The sequence below is a fragment of the Triturus cristatus genome, chromosome 11 (genome assembly GCF_964204655.1).
Source record: "Triturus cristatus chromosome 11, aTriCri1.1, whole genome shotgun sequence".
In the NCBI taxonomy this organism is placed as follows: Eukaryota; Metazoa; Chordata; class Amphibia; order Caudata; family Salamandridae; genus Triturus; species Triturus cristatus.
The window spans coordinates 594,100,407-594,113,386 of NC_140594.1; positions in this window are offsets into that span (position 1 = coordinate 594,100,407).

Sequence of the window (12,980 nt, forward strand, 5' to 3'; positions counted from 1 at the left end):
AAGCTCCCCCAAACCAGTTGCATCTGGTTTTCCCCCAGCCCTGTTCTGTGTCACAAAGGAAAATGTATAAATATAGGGGCTGTGACCCCATGAAAGTGTTCAGTTCTGCTTTGGATCCTGATTCCTGCGAGCGTGCTGCTGCTGGGGCTCAGGAGGACTTGCCAGGAGGGCTGCCTCCCTGGGCCCAGCTATGCCCTGGAACCTTTTTGCTTCATCTCTTTAAGCCTTATGGACTTTAGGCTGCCCTAGCACACTGTGAGCGCTTTGCTTTATTTTTAAGAGCACCTGGCTCTCTTTTTGCGCCCTGGGAGCGCTATCTTGTAATTTTCCCCCAGGAGAGGGAGAGCCTGGGGGCTGCGCAGCACCACGCTGCAGCCCCCTTAGGAGGGAATCCCCACCATAGGGATTCCCCCGTGATGATTATGGGGGCGGGTGCCCACCCCACATTTTACTGTGTTTTGCCAGTGCCCACCCCGCTTATTCCGCTATTTCATGGTGGGTGCCCACCCCACATGTCCGCTGGCTATTTATTCTTGATGGCGGGTGCCCACCCCACGTTCCAGTGCCGTGGCCCGAGCCGCTAAAGGAATCTGTTCCGTGCTGCTGCCCAGCGCAATCCGGAAGGCAAGCAAAGCTGCGCTTCCCGTGGGCGGGGCTTCCGAGAAGGAAGAGGGAAGCCCCGCGAGTGAGGAGACGCCGATGCTGAGTGGGGCTCCCGTGACCCAGGGGAAGCCCCGCGTTCAGCCTCTGTTATGAAGAAGTCCCGGGTCCCAGGGAGGGCCCCGGGAGAAGGAAGGCTGCCAGAGAGAAGCGGGCTCCTGTGTTGGTGAAGAGAGCCCCACGTGCAGCCCCAGCCGCCCGGAGCCTCGCGGGCTCCAAGTAAAGTCCCAGCAAGGAGATCCCGAGCAGCGCCAGTGAGTCCCGGTGAGTGGGGGCTCAAGATGGGCGGTGTGGTGCCAGTGAGGCCACCGTGTCTGTTTCCTTGAGCGGGCCGCTCCAACGTGGGCATGTTTATTTTAAGAGCCCCGTGTGGCTCCAACGCTTTGGGGGGCATGTTGTTGGATGCCAGTGCTTCTTTCTTGAGCGGCCCCACCTGCCAGAGGCCCGCTCCAACGAAGGAAGCATATTAGTTTCAAGGGCCAGAGGGGCCTGTGGTTGCCCTAGTTGTGGCATGTTGTGCATCAAAAGCCAGCGCGCTCCAACGTTGGCCATATTGCTTCAGGGGCCCAGAGGGGCCTGTGCCACCTTTTAAAGTTTTGGCCACCGGGATATCCCTGACTGCTCGTGCCAAGCTACCAAGGGGTGAGCAGGGGTTATCTTTGGCGTGTAACTCCCTCGCACTGACTAGAGTGGTGGTTTCTTCCTGACTTTGACGCAAGCCTTAGCCAACCAGAAATCCCATTTCTAACATAAGTTCAGGGGTGAACCTGCGAGAAGGGCCAAGTCCAACATGAATAATATATATTATATAGTATATGCTATGTATTATATACATCATATATGTATTCAGAAAGGAGGTCTGTGTACACATCTGTTGTTGATCTAGGACATGAATTAGGCCTATTTTAAACTTATGAAATACAACAAAATCCTGACGGGAATGGTAATATATTTTAGATCCTCCACATTAGCACTTTAAGATCCAGTCTCTAGATGCACTTTAAGCAATCCTTCCACAGTTGGGAGATATTTCAATTTAAAGCAAAAGACGCACAAAAAGAAATCTTTTCATCATGACATTAGATCAGCAGCATTTAATTGAAAAAGCAATGATCTTGAGTTTCCTGCGGAGAGTTTGTAACCCTGGTACTCAAAGGGAATGACAGATATTGTGGATTTCAACCTAAAATATTACCAAGCACTTTATAATCCTAGTACTGTATACAGAGGTAAATGTTTACATACTTAGTATAATGCACTTTAATGTACGATGAAGCACTTTAACTTTATAACAATTTTAAGAATGATTTAAATAGCATTGAGAATGATTTAAATTGCATTTAGAACACTCCATGGAGTGTGAATATACTGTGTAATTTTTGACTGCATATATGTGCTTCCATAGACTAAATACTAGAAGAGTGACGCCCATATTGGGAACACAAATGCAAAGCAGTAACAACCTTGGGACTCGTACATTCTAGTACATGACCTGTCTCTTCCTTGTCTTGTCCTCAACCATAATTTCTTATTTATGCCTTTGGAATTTCTCAGTGCCAGACTTTTCTCTCTTTTTCCCTCTCTTTCTATTGGGTTAATGAAATCATTTTTCCTCAACCTTCCCTTGTATATTATGATTGTCTTTCCTTCTCTATTCATAATAAAAGCTCCCCCTCTAGCCCCTCGATCCCTTCTCTCTGAAGGTTGGGGTAGTATAATTTGTTTTTTATACCCAACTCCTGTGAGATTTGATGGGAACATGCTTGAGCGTTACATATGTATATGTTACAGTGGATGATTGAGACCAAAACTTGAGCAGTCTGAAGACTTACTGTCACTCACAAAGAAAATAAGGGGCACTTTAACGATACTGAGGGCGACTGTGCAAACACAACATGTTATAGAAATAATCAAAGTTAAATCAATACACTATTATTGTTGTGAAACCTTGGGGGTGCAATGAAGTAAGGGAGGAGGAAATGTATCACTGACCTCATGTGAAATTAGTAGCCTGTGTAATATAATTAGGCCTGGGCGAAGCACTACGCTACGCTCGCGTAGTTTGCGAAGTTCGCGCTACTTCGCGCTACGCGAACTGCACGTAGCACAGTGCGAACACGCGTAGCGTAGTGTTGCGTAGTGCTGCGGTCATTTTTTGCTTGCTCGCGGTCCTCAACGTCAAGTTGGCGACCGCGAGCAAGCAAAATGACATCCTGGCGAGACTTTTTCCTTGTTCGCGATCGCGAGCATGGAAAATAAACCTCCCGGCGAGATTCCCAACGCGAGAAGGTCAGGTTTCTCATTGCGAGGGGTCGCGTATGCTCGCGACCGCTCGCGATGAGAAACTACCAGTTCGCGTTGAGAAAGCTGCAGCTCGAGTAAAAATCTACTCGAGCAGCAGAAAACTACAGCTCGCAACTGTGCAAGATGCCATTTTCAATGATTGCACAGTGCCGGTTGCTTGTCCGCACTGTGCAATTATTGAAAACAACATCTTGCACAGTGCGAACATGTTACTTCGCAGTTCGCGAAGTGCTACGCGTAGCTCGCGTAGTGCGAACTTCACTTTGCGTAGCTTCGCGAAGTGCTACTTCGCGAACTACGCCCACCCTTAAATATAATGTGTGTGTTCTTTTAAAATAAAATAATATGGTGATTTTGTAGGGAGTTTCCCTTTAAAAATGTTGTCTACACACTGAAACTCTTTGACCTTGATGAAGGCCACGGCTGAAACACGTTGGTATATATATATATATATATATATATATATATATATATATATATATTACCTACTGGCGGTCGCCAGTAGGTAGTTATAGTTAGGACCCTGTTTCCATAGGAAAACCGCAACATTCTATTTGGAATAACTTTGGCGCCGGTCGACGAATCCTCGCGAAATTTTCAAAACTAATGGGGCGCTACGCTCCGCTCCTACCCTGAAAGTCTCGGGGGGGATTCGTCAAGCGGGGGCTGAGAAAAAAGGGGGGTCCCAAAACGCGTTTTTCCCATGCATTTTTCCATAGGACCTTTAGACACAGCTACAGCCCGAACGGCTGAACAGAGTTACTTGAAATTTGGCAGAGAGGTAGTCCTCAGGTCAAGGAGTGCCTTTTGTAGGTCTGGTGTAAATCTGTTCAGTAGTTCCTGAGAAAATAGCATTTAAATCAATATATATATCTGTGGCAGCTTACGGTGCGCTTACGGTAAGCTTACCGTACGCGTACGGTGCCGTGCGCGAGCGCGAATCTGATTGGCTGTTAGATCTTAGTAAACATTCGAATCGGTGGAAACCAGGAAGTGGCGGCCGCCATTTTCTCTCTCGCACTCTGAGAGGGGGTTAAAAAACAAAGGCCAAAAACATGTAAAGGGGCTGTTTAGACAGATCCTAAGCACCTAGCCATGTTGAGGGAGTCCCCAAAGATCCCCCAAGGCCAAAAACGGAATTTTAATTTTTCCGATAATTTCGCCGATTACGCTTACCGTACGCGTATGGTAAAAATTATTTAAAAAAAAAATATCCATACTTTCCCCACTCCATGTGCAAATGGTGCCCGAATGGCACCATTTGTGCATGGCATATATCTTCACCCAAAAATTAAAATATTACCTTTTACAACGAAGCGCATCATATGTCCTCCATGTGCGCACGGTGCGCGAAGCGCATCGTGCGTACATGGCCCATCTAGCGTAACGTGGGCACGCGGTGCGCGTAGCGCACCGCGTTCCCCCCGTGCGTGCACGGCACTAACTGCGTAAAGTGGGCGTGCGGTGCGCGAAGCGCACCGCGTGCTCACTGTGCGCGCACCGTGCGCGAAGCGCACCATGCGCGCACTTTACGAACTGCGTTAAGTGGGCGCGCACGCCACGAATGGCGTAAAGTAACTTAGCATTTAAAAAACCGTACAAATTCACTGAAAAAACCATAGGTTTCACACACGTTATAGTTAGGAATTAGCATTTAAAAAACCTTGCAAATTCAGTGAAAAAACCATAGGTTTCACACATGTTATAGTTAGCTGGACATTTTACTGATAAAAAACCAATGAAATTCCCCCGTTATAGTTAGTGCAGGCAACTATAACTCACGCGACCGCAATCCTCTGCTGATGACATATGTGTCTTTATGAAAAAAAAATATTTGTAATATATGTATAGCTAAAATTTAATGGAAGAAGACATGGGCAAATAAGTGTCTAAATACAGTATTAGCATCAGCAGAGGATTGCGGTCGCGTGAGTTATAGTTGCCTGCACTAACTATAACGGGGGAATTTCATTGGTTTTTTATCAGTAAAATGTCCAGCTAACTATACCATGTGTGAAACCTATGGTTTTTTCACTGAATATATATCTATATATATATATACATACATACATATATATATATATATTTATATACATATTACCTACTGGCGGTCGCCAGTATGTAGTTATAGTTACGACCTATTTTCCATAGGAAATCCACAACATTCTATTCCCAATCAGTCTAGCGCCAGTTGACGAATTTTCGTGAAATTTTCCAAACTTTTGGCCAGCTCCGGTCCGCTCCAACCATGAAAGTTTCGGGGTGATTCGTCAAGCGGGGGCCGAGAAAAAAGGAGGGTCCCAAAACGCGTTGTCCCCATGCAATTTCCCATAGGACCTTTTGACGCAGCTACAGCCCGAACCGCTTAATGGAATTACACCAAATTTGGCAAAAAGGTAGTCCTCAGTTCAGACTCATGCCTTTTGCTTAAATGGTGTAAATCCGTTCAGTAGTTCCTGAGAACATTAGAGTTAAAAGTACATATATATCTATGGCCTCGGAGGATCCGCGCACCCTATGCGCACCCTGGGCGCACCCTGTGCGCACCGTGCGCGCACCCTCCCGATCACGCGCTGAATGCTAATTGGCTGTCAAGTGTCTGTCAACATTCGAAACCAGGAACTGTTGGCAGCCATTTTGTGCCTCAGTATAAGTGAGGCTGAAGAAGTAAGGGAAATAAGTGTGTGAAAGATGTAAAGGGGGCAGGGTAGAAATACTCTGACCCTTTAGTGTTGCTTAGGGGGTCCCAGAAGGACTCCCAGGGCCCCCTTTTGTTTTTTTTTTTAATGCCAAAATGCGTGCAGTATGCCCAGAACCGGACGTAAAAACAAAAAAAAAACAAAGCACGGGCTTTCGCGCTTCCTTAATAATTAGCCCCCGTTGTGCCAAATCCCAGGGGCAAAATGAGTACAAAATTAAAAGAGGGGTCCAGGGTGGCCCTCCATCCCCAGGGACCGCTACCCCTCGGGGCTAGCAAATAAATAGGGTGGGGGGCTGAACTGCCCCCCCAAGCCCCGGGGACCACCACCCCCGGGGTTTTATTTATTGAGGAAGGGGGGCTGTGTGGCCCTCCTTCTGGAGCCTTCAAGGGCCCTGGGGACCGCCACCCCCAAGGGCCAGCTCCTACAGTGTCCTGGGGTGCCCACCCCCAGGATACTGTTGTTTGCTATGAGAGGGCGGGAGTCTCCCGCCCTCCCATAGCAAACTTCGTTTGGATTTTGAAAGAGAGAGCAGGGAAACCAGCTCTCTCTTTCAAACTCCAAACCATATTGCTTTTCCACATGGGGAGCTCCCCCCACTGTCCCCAACGTGTTTTTATAAGCCCCGGGGATGGAGTACCCGGGGATAATAAAAATTAGTGATAGGGGCTATTTTTTTTTCTACGGTAAAATTAGGAGTCCAGCATCCTAACGTGTTGGGTGCGCGATTTCTCTCGCGTAGGGTGCGCGGTTCCTAATGCGTTGGGTGCGCGACTCCAAGGAAAAAATAGAAAAAAAATTAACCAAGTATTAAAAATATAGTTTAAAAAATATTTTATAAAAAATAGTTCTAAAAAATGTACAATTAAAAAAAATCATTAAAAACAAATAATATATTTTAATTTTTAAAAGAAGTAATTGAAAAAAATACTTTACAAAATGGTGAAAAACAATATAAAAAAACATAATTAAAGGAGTTGATACACTGAAATATAAAGATTTAGAAATCCTATGAAAATCATTAAACATCATAGCTTTAGAGATAAGTTATAGATAGGAATTAGCATTTAAAAAACCTTTGAAATTCACTCAAAAAACCATAGGTTTCAGGTATGTTATAGTTAGGAAATAGCATTTCAAAAACCTTTGAAATTCACTGAAAAAAACATAGGTTTCAGGCACTTTATAGTTAGGAATTAGCATTTAAAAAACCTTAGAAATTCACTGAAAAAACTATAGGTTTCAGGGGCGTTATAGTTAGCTGGACATTTCACTCGTACAAAACCCTAGAAATTCCCCCGTTATAGTTAGTTCAGCTAACTATAACTCGCGCCCCCGCAATGCACTGCTGATGACGTCACATATTACATCACTCATGACATGGTCAGTGACATCACTGATGGCATCACTGATGACTTCTCAAATGACATCACTGATGACATCACTGATGACATCATCCTGTGAGTCTGAGTTTCTGTAAAGTTTTAATATGTTTAATATATATAGGGAAAGGCCTGTTGAAGAATGAGTGGGTGTACAAGTGTGTGAATGGATGATTTTCTATGTGCGTAACTGACTCTATAAGTGAGTCATTAAATGTATCTTACTGCAGACTAGTGACTAAACTGTGTGAATGTTTGTATGTGTCTGTGTGTTGGTGTATAAGTGGCTGCATGGTTTTGTGAATAGCTATATGAGTGTCTATATGGGTCATTGATTGGTTGTCTGAGTATCTGTATGGGTGCCTGAGTGTTTGTGTGGGTAGGGTGTGTGTGACTCTGTGCATAGATGTGTGAGTGTGTGATTCTATGGGTGCATGGTTTTAAGAGTGCAACTGTGATGGACTGTATGGTTGGGTGAGTGTATGTATGGGTGTGTTAGGGATTGAATGTATATCTCAGTTGTACTTGTGTCAGTAACTACATATGTGAAACGCAGTGTATATGTGTGTAAGAGTATATAACTATCTATATATGAGAGTGTGTGATTGCGGGAGTGGCTGTATGGATGAGTGTGTGCTTGTATCAGTAATTGTGTAGGAACGTCAGAATTTGTTAGTATTTTATGAGTAAGTGAACTTGAGTGTGTTTAACTGTATAGGTGAGTAAATTGGACTGTGATTAATTATTTGCATGACTGACTAGGTGTGTCAGTACCTCAATGGATGATTGGTGGTGTGTGAGTGTCTATATAGGTGTATAAATGCATATGATAGTCTTGTACGGAGTGACTGTAAGTATGAGTGACTGTACAGGTGAGTGAGTGGAGATGTATGTAGACCTAAGAGTCAATGAGTGGGTATGTAGTTATTGGTATTGGAGTATCTATGGTTTTCAAAATGGCCGTCTGAAATTTTGAGTCGGTGTATCAAAGGTTATATTAGGGTGTGAGAAGATGCACTAATTTATCACATGGATGATGTCATCAGTGATGTCATCAGTGATGTCACTGACCATGTCATGAGTGATGTAATATGTGACGTCATCAGCAGTGCATTGCTGGGGCGTGAGTTATAGTTAGCTGAACTAACTATAACGGGGGAATTTTTAGGGTTTTGTACGAGGGAAATGTCCAGCTAACTATAACGCCCCTGAAACCTATGTTTTTTTTAGTGAATTTCAAAGGTTTTGTAAATGCTAATTCCTATCTATAACTTATCTCTAAACATATCACGTTTAATGATTTTCATTGGTTTTCTATATTTTTCAATTTCAGTGTGTCAATTTCATAATTTTTCTTTTTTTAAATACTTTTTTATCACCATTTTTTAAACTTGTTTTTTCAATTAATTTTTTTAAAAATTACAAAATATAATTTGTTTTTATTGGTTTTTTAAAAATATTTTTTTCTATTTTTTAAAATATTTTTTAAACTATATTTTCAAAACTTTTTTGGTTTTTTTTCTATTTCTTTGTGGTCCGCGCACCCTATGCGTACCGTTCTCGAACCCTACGCATAAGCATCCACGCACGGTATGCGTTGGGTACGTGTTGGATGCGCGATTGCAATGCGACCGGTACGCGACTCCAAGCCTATACGCGACACGTACGATTACGCTACGCGACGCTTACGTGCTTCCACGATGCATCACATGCGTGTATGACACGGTGGGTGCGCGGATCCCGTGAAATATTGAACATTTAAAAAAACATATATATATATATTTAATGTGAATATTAATTGAAGAGAAACTCTAAACTGGTCTTAAAAGTAATATATTTATACATCTAACCTATATCCCTTTTAAATTCAATGTCGCGATTGCGCACTGGGTGCGTTCCGCGTAAGCGCAGGGTGCGCGGATCCCATGTGACCTGCATAAAAAGAGATTTGATTGGTTCATTAAACTTCCTGTTCTAACTATTGAAAGACCCCACCCATTTCAATCATTCTTCTTTGACCTTCTTTGGAAGAGCATCTCCTTGCAGAGAAGAAGCTTTTTTGACTAAGTTTTTACTTAGCTTAAACTTTTTTACAGAACAGAGAATGGCTTCAGGGCAGCAGGTATCTCCTGCATTTCCTCATACATCTGAGGATGATTTTGTGGAAGAGCCACCACCCACACCACGTTTTTCATCTGTGGTGTGGACATTTTTTACGTATCCAGAGGGGCAAACTAAAACCAATGCCACCTTGGTAACGTGCAAGATTTGCAGTTTCAAGGGGATCCTAATAAGAAATACTCGTGCGGGACGGCTAGTATGATGAAGCACCTGAGGACCCTTCATCTGGTAAATCTTGCTCGGGAGGAATGCCAGAGGATGAGAGTTGCTCCTGCTCCTACCGACTCATCACAGCCGAGCACTTCAAGAGAGCATCCAGCAGCACAAAATTTGGACATCCGTCCACAATTTACATTTTTGAAAGTGCTCTGCACTAAATGCAACGCGACATTATGCTACGGAGAGCAGTCTATAGATCTGATCTGTCATCGGCAAGAAAGTCACCGTTGCTATTTTTTTTTTCCTGAAGTTCATTGTTTTTTTCCTCCTGTTCTGTTTTTTCCTTTTTTTGGGGCAGAAAAACCAAAAAAATTAAAAAAAAATTCTGAAAACCCTTAAACAAATATAAAAGAAGAAAGAAGAAAAAAAAAAGTTCTTGTAAGAACTAACTTTCCTGGTTTAAAAAAAGAGCTATATTTGTTAGTTTGTGTGTGAAAGTTTAGATGAATGTATGTGTAGTACGTAATTGACTGAATGAATGCATTAGTAGCGTATGGTGAATGTATAAGTGCAGAACTATGAGAAAGTTCTGCAGCATCACACAGTAACCTATTTAACTGCAGTGTGCTGTAGTACTTCCGAAGCACAGGGATGCAACATATGTACATAAATATGTTGCAAATCTATGCTTCTCTCTGCACGGCTGCTTAAACTACAGCCATGTGGTGACACAGGCACCCTTGTACCATAGTGCAAGGATATCTGTGTCATGTGCTGTTTGTTTTTGTGCAGGAAGACACACCTTCCTGCACAAAAACAATCAGTAAAGGCATTTTTCTCCTTCAATGTATGCTGAGCATTGTAGCATGCATTGAAGATATAAAAATGTGGAGAAATGAAAACAATTCTCCTTCTTGTGCTTTCCTACACCAATTTTAGAATGGTGCAGCATTCACACACATATCGAGATTCATGATTTCTGATAAATCTAGAGATGTGTCTTGTTCTATGAGTATTCAGTGCAATCATGCACAACAACACTTATAGAACACCCTTTCAATGCAAAGTGGTGTGTATGACGAGGTTGTATTTACATGGAGTAGAAAAAGTGCACAGAGTGCCTTTTCCTCTCTTTGTAAATATAAAAGAGTGTCTTGCGCAATAACTATGTTGCAAAAAGTGACATATTTCTGTTTTTAAAATTGCTTAAATGATAGAAGGTAAGCACAGAGTTTTGTCTGCAAAGATGTTTAAAGAAGAATGATTTGAAATGATTGCGGTCCTTCAATAGGTACAATGGGAAATATTATGAACCCCTCAAATCTCTTTTTTTGCAGGTCACATGATATTCGACTACGGTCAGATTTCAAAACTACATAGGTATAAACAGAGTGTTTTTAAAAACGTGTTTAAACTTTGTAGCTTCTAGCAGATCTCTCCAGTCTGCATATTGATACTTAGTTAAACTTACCTTCACAGTAATAGAAATAAAAAATGGTATACATTTTTTTCAGATTTTGTTTGCAATCTAAATTGATGTAAATTGCTTATTTTAAAATTAGGATCTGTGAAAGAAAAGAAAAAAATAGTTATAACATGTCATAATACATTTTTTACAACACAGCATAATTTCCACAAAGTAATTTGTTTGCCTTTTATGCTGTTCTCAGAATATATTAAATTTCACTAGAAATAGTGATTTCAATCGTACTCATCACTTAACAGCGGGCAAAAAAAAACAATCAGAAAGATTGTTAAAAAAAAAACCAACATGCTATTCTCAGTAAAATACCAGAAAATACAAATCACACATAAATGAAATGCTTATGGCTAACAAAATTATATAAGTTTAACTTATAAAAACTGTAAATGTTGCCGCTTTAAAATATTCACCGAATCAATGACCACCAAAAAGTCCATAATTGAAACATATACCTTTCCTTGAGGCCAAATGGTATTTTTGCACTTTTTTTTAATGTAAAATGTCCAATGGTAGTCCTATTAAATTATAATAATAATCTTCTCAGAGAGTGAATCATCTTCCTAAAACTTTGGCTTTAAAAATATTAGGTAGGAATTTGGTAATTCACTAGGCAAACATTGTTTGAAAACCAACTGGGCATCATTACAAAGCGTCCAGCCTTTGTCACATTTTAGATAGGCAGTGTAATGTCCAGACTTGGTGGAAGGACCATCATGGAAAATTATAGCAATTGCTACAAAAGTCCTTCCTGATATTGATAGTTGTGCTGCTACAAATTGCTTTATTAAAGTATCCAATTTTCTTCCATCAGCTGTACAACGTTGCATCATTAAAATTATGTATTTGCCATATTTTGTTAAAAATAATGTGGATAACATTTCTGATTTACATTGGCTACACTCCATGTTTTGATTTGCACCTTTAACTAATTTATTAAAAGACACTGATTTACAGTCTGGTACTGTTAAATACAGAAATATGTCAGTGTCTACATTGGAGCTACATGTATACATGCAATTTTCACAATAATGTTCCCATTTGTAAGAAAGGCCAAAAATGTTCTATTTCTACACCTTCTTTTTCAAAAATGGTAAGCATATACATTAAAAATTCCTGAGCATCTTGTTGGATATTTTGTGAAAATTGTGTAGAACCAGAACACACATCCAAAAGATTACGAACATCTGAAACAGATTGTATTTTACTTGTGTCTGTTGTCAAATTTCCAAAAACAGAATTGAACAGAGAACTAAATCTTTGTTGTCGATTCTGCATAATTTGTTCTTGCAAACCTTCAAGATAAAGAACAACATTGACCACTACATTAGCATAGCAGTTGACACCTGAACTATTTTCAAACTGATATCCAACAACCTCTTCAACAGTGTCCAAATTCTTTTTACTTGCAATCAAAACATTATCTTGTGCTATTCCCTTGTTAACACCTTCAGAACAGATACTGTCAAACCTTCTTTTTCGACCAACCACACGCTTTTCAAATACAGGATATTTACCTAAATTTGGAGCATACACCATTCTTAACCTATTGTACTCTTTTACACAGTTTGCATCTGCAGTAAACTTTGTCTCATGAAAATCTATCAAAAACAAACTAGATAATGTTCTGACTCGCGACAAAGCAACATATGCCATACCCTCTTTAAATACAGTAGATCCAATGTTCACCAATGCACTGTCTACACTTAATCCTTGAGATTTATGAATAGTCACTGCATATGCCAGAGAAAATGGAAATTGTTTCCTACGGACATATAAATCTTTAACAAGCAAAAAACAAACTGAACAACGACCAATTTCTTTAACTTCTTCAATCTGATCAAATTTAATTTTTAAAAATTCAATTCCTTCTTTTTTCTGATAATTAACAAAATCTACCACTTTACCCATTGCGCCATTAACTAACCCTTTTTGTACATCCAAATTTCGCCTTAAAATTACCCGACAGTTTACACACGCATACAGTGTCTTTTCTAAACCAGCTGTTTTAGATATTTTTTTTTCTAAAGAATCCAGTTTTGTTTTTAACTGTCCCGTCAAAATAATAGTAATTCCTTCATGCTCTATTTTATCGATGGCTTCCATTTTTATAATTTCTTCATTTTCCAATTTCAATAGTTCTTCGTTGAATATGGAACACTCTCGCAGTGTTGG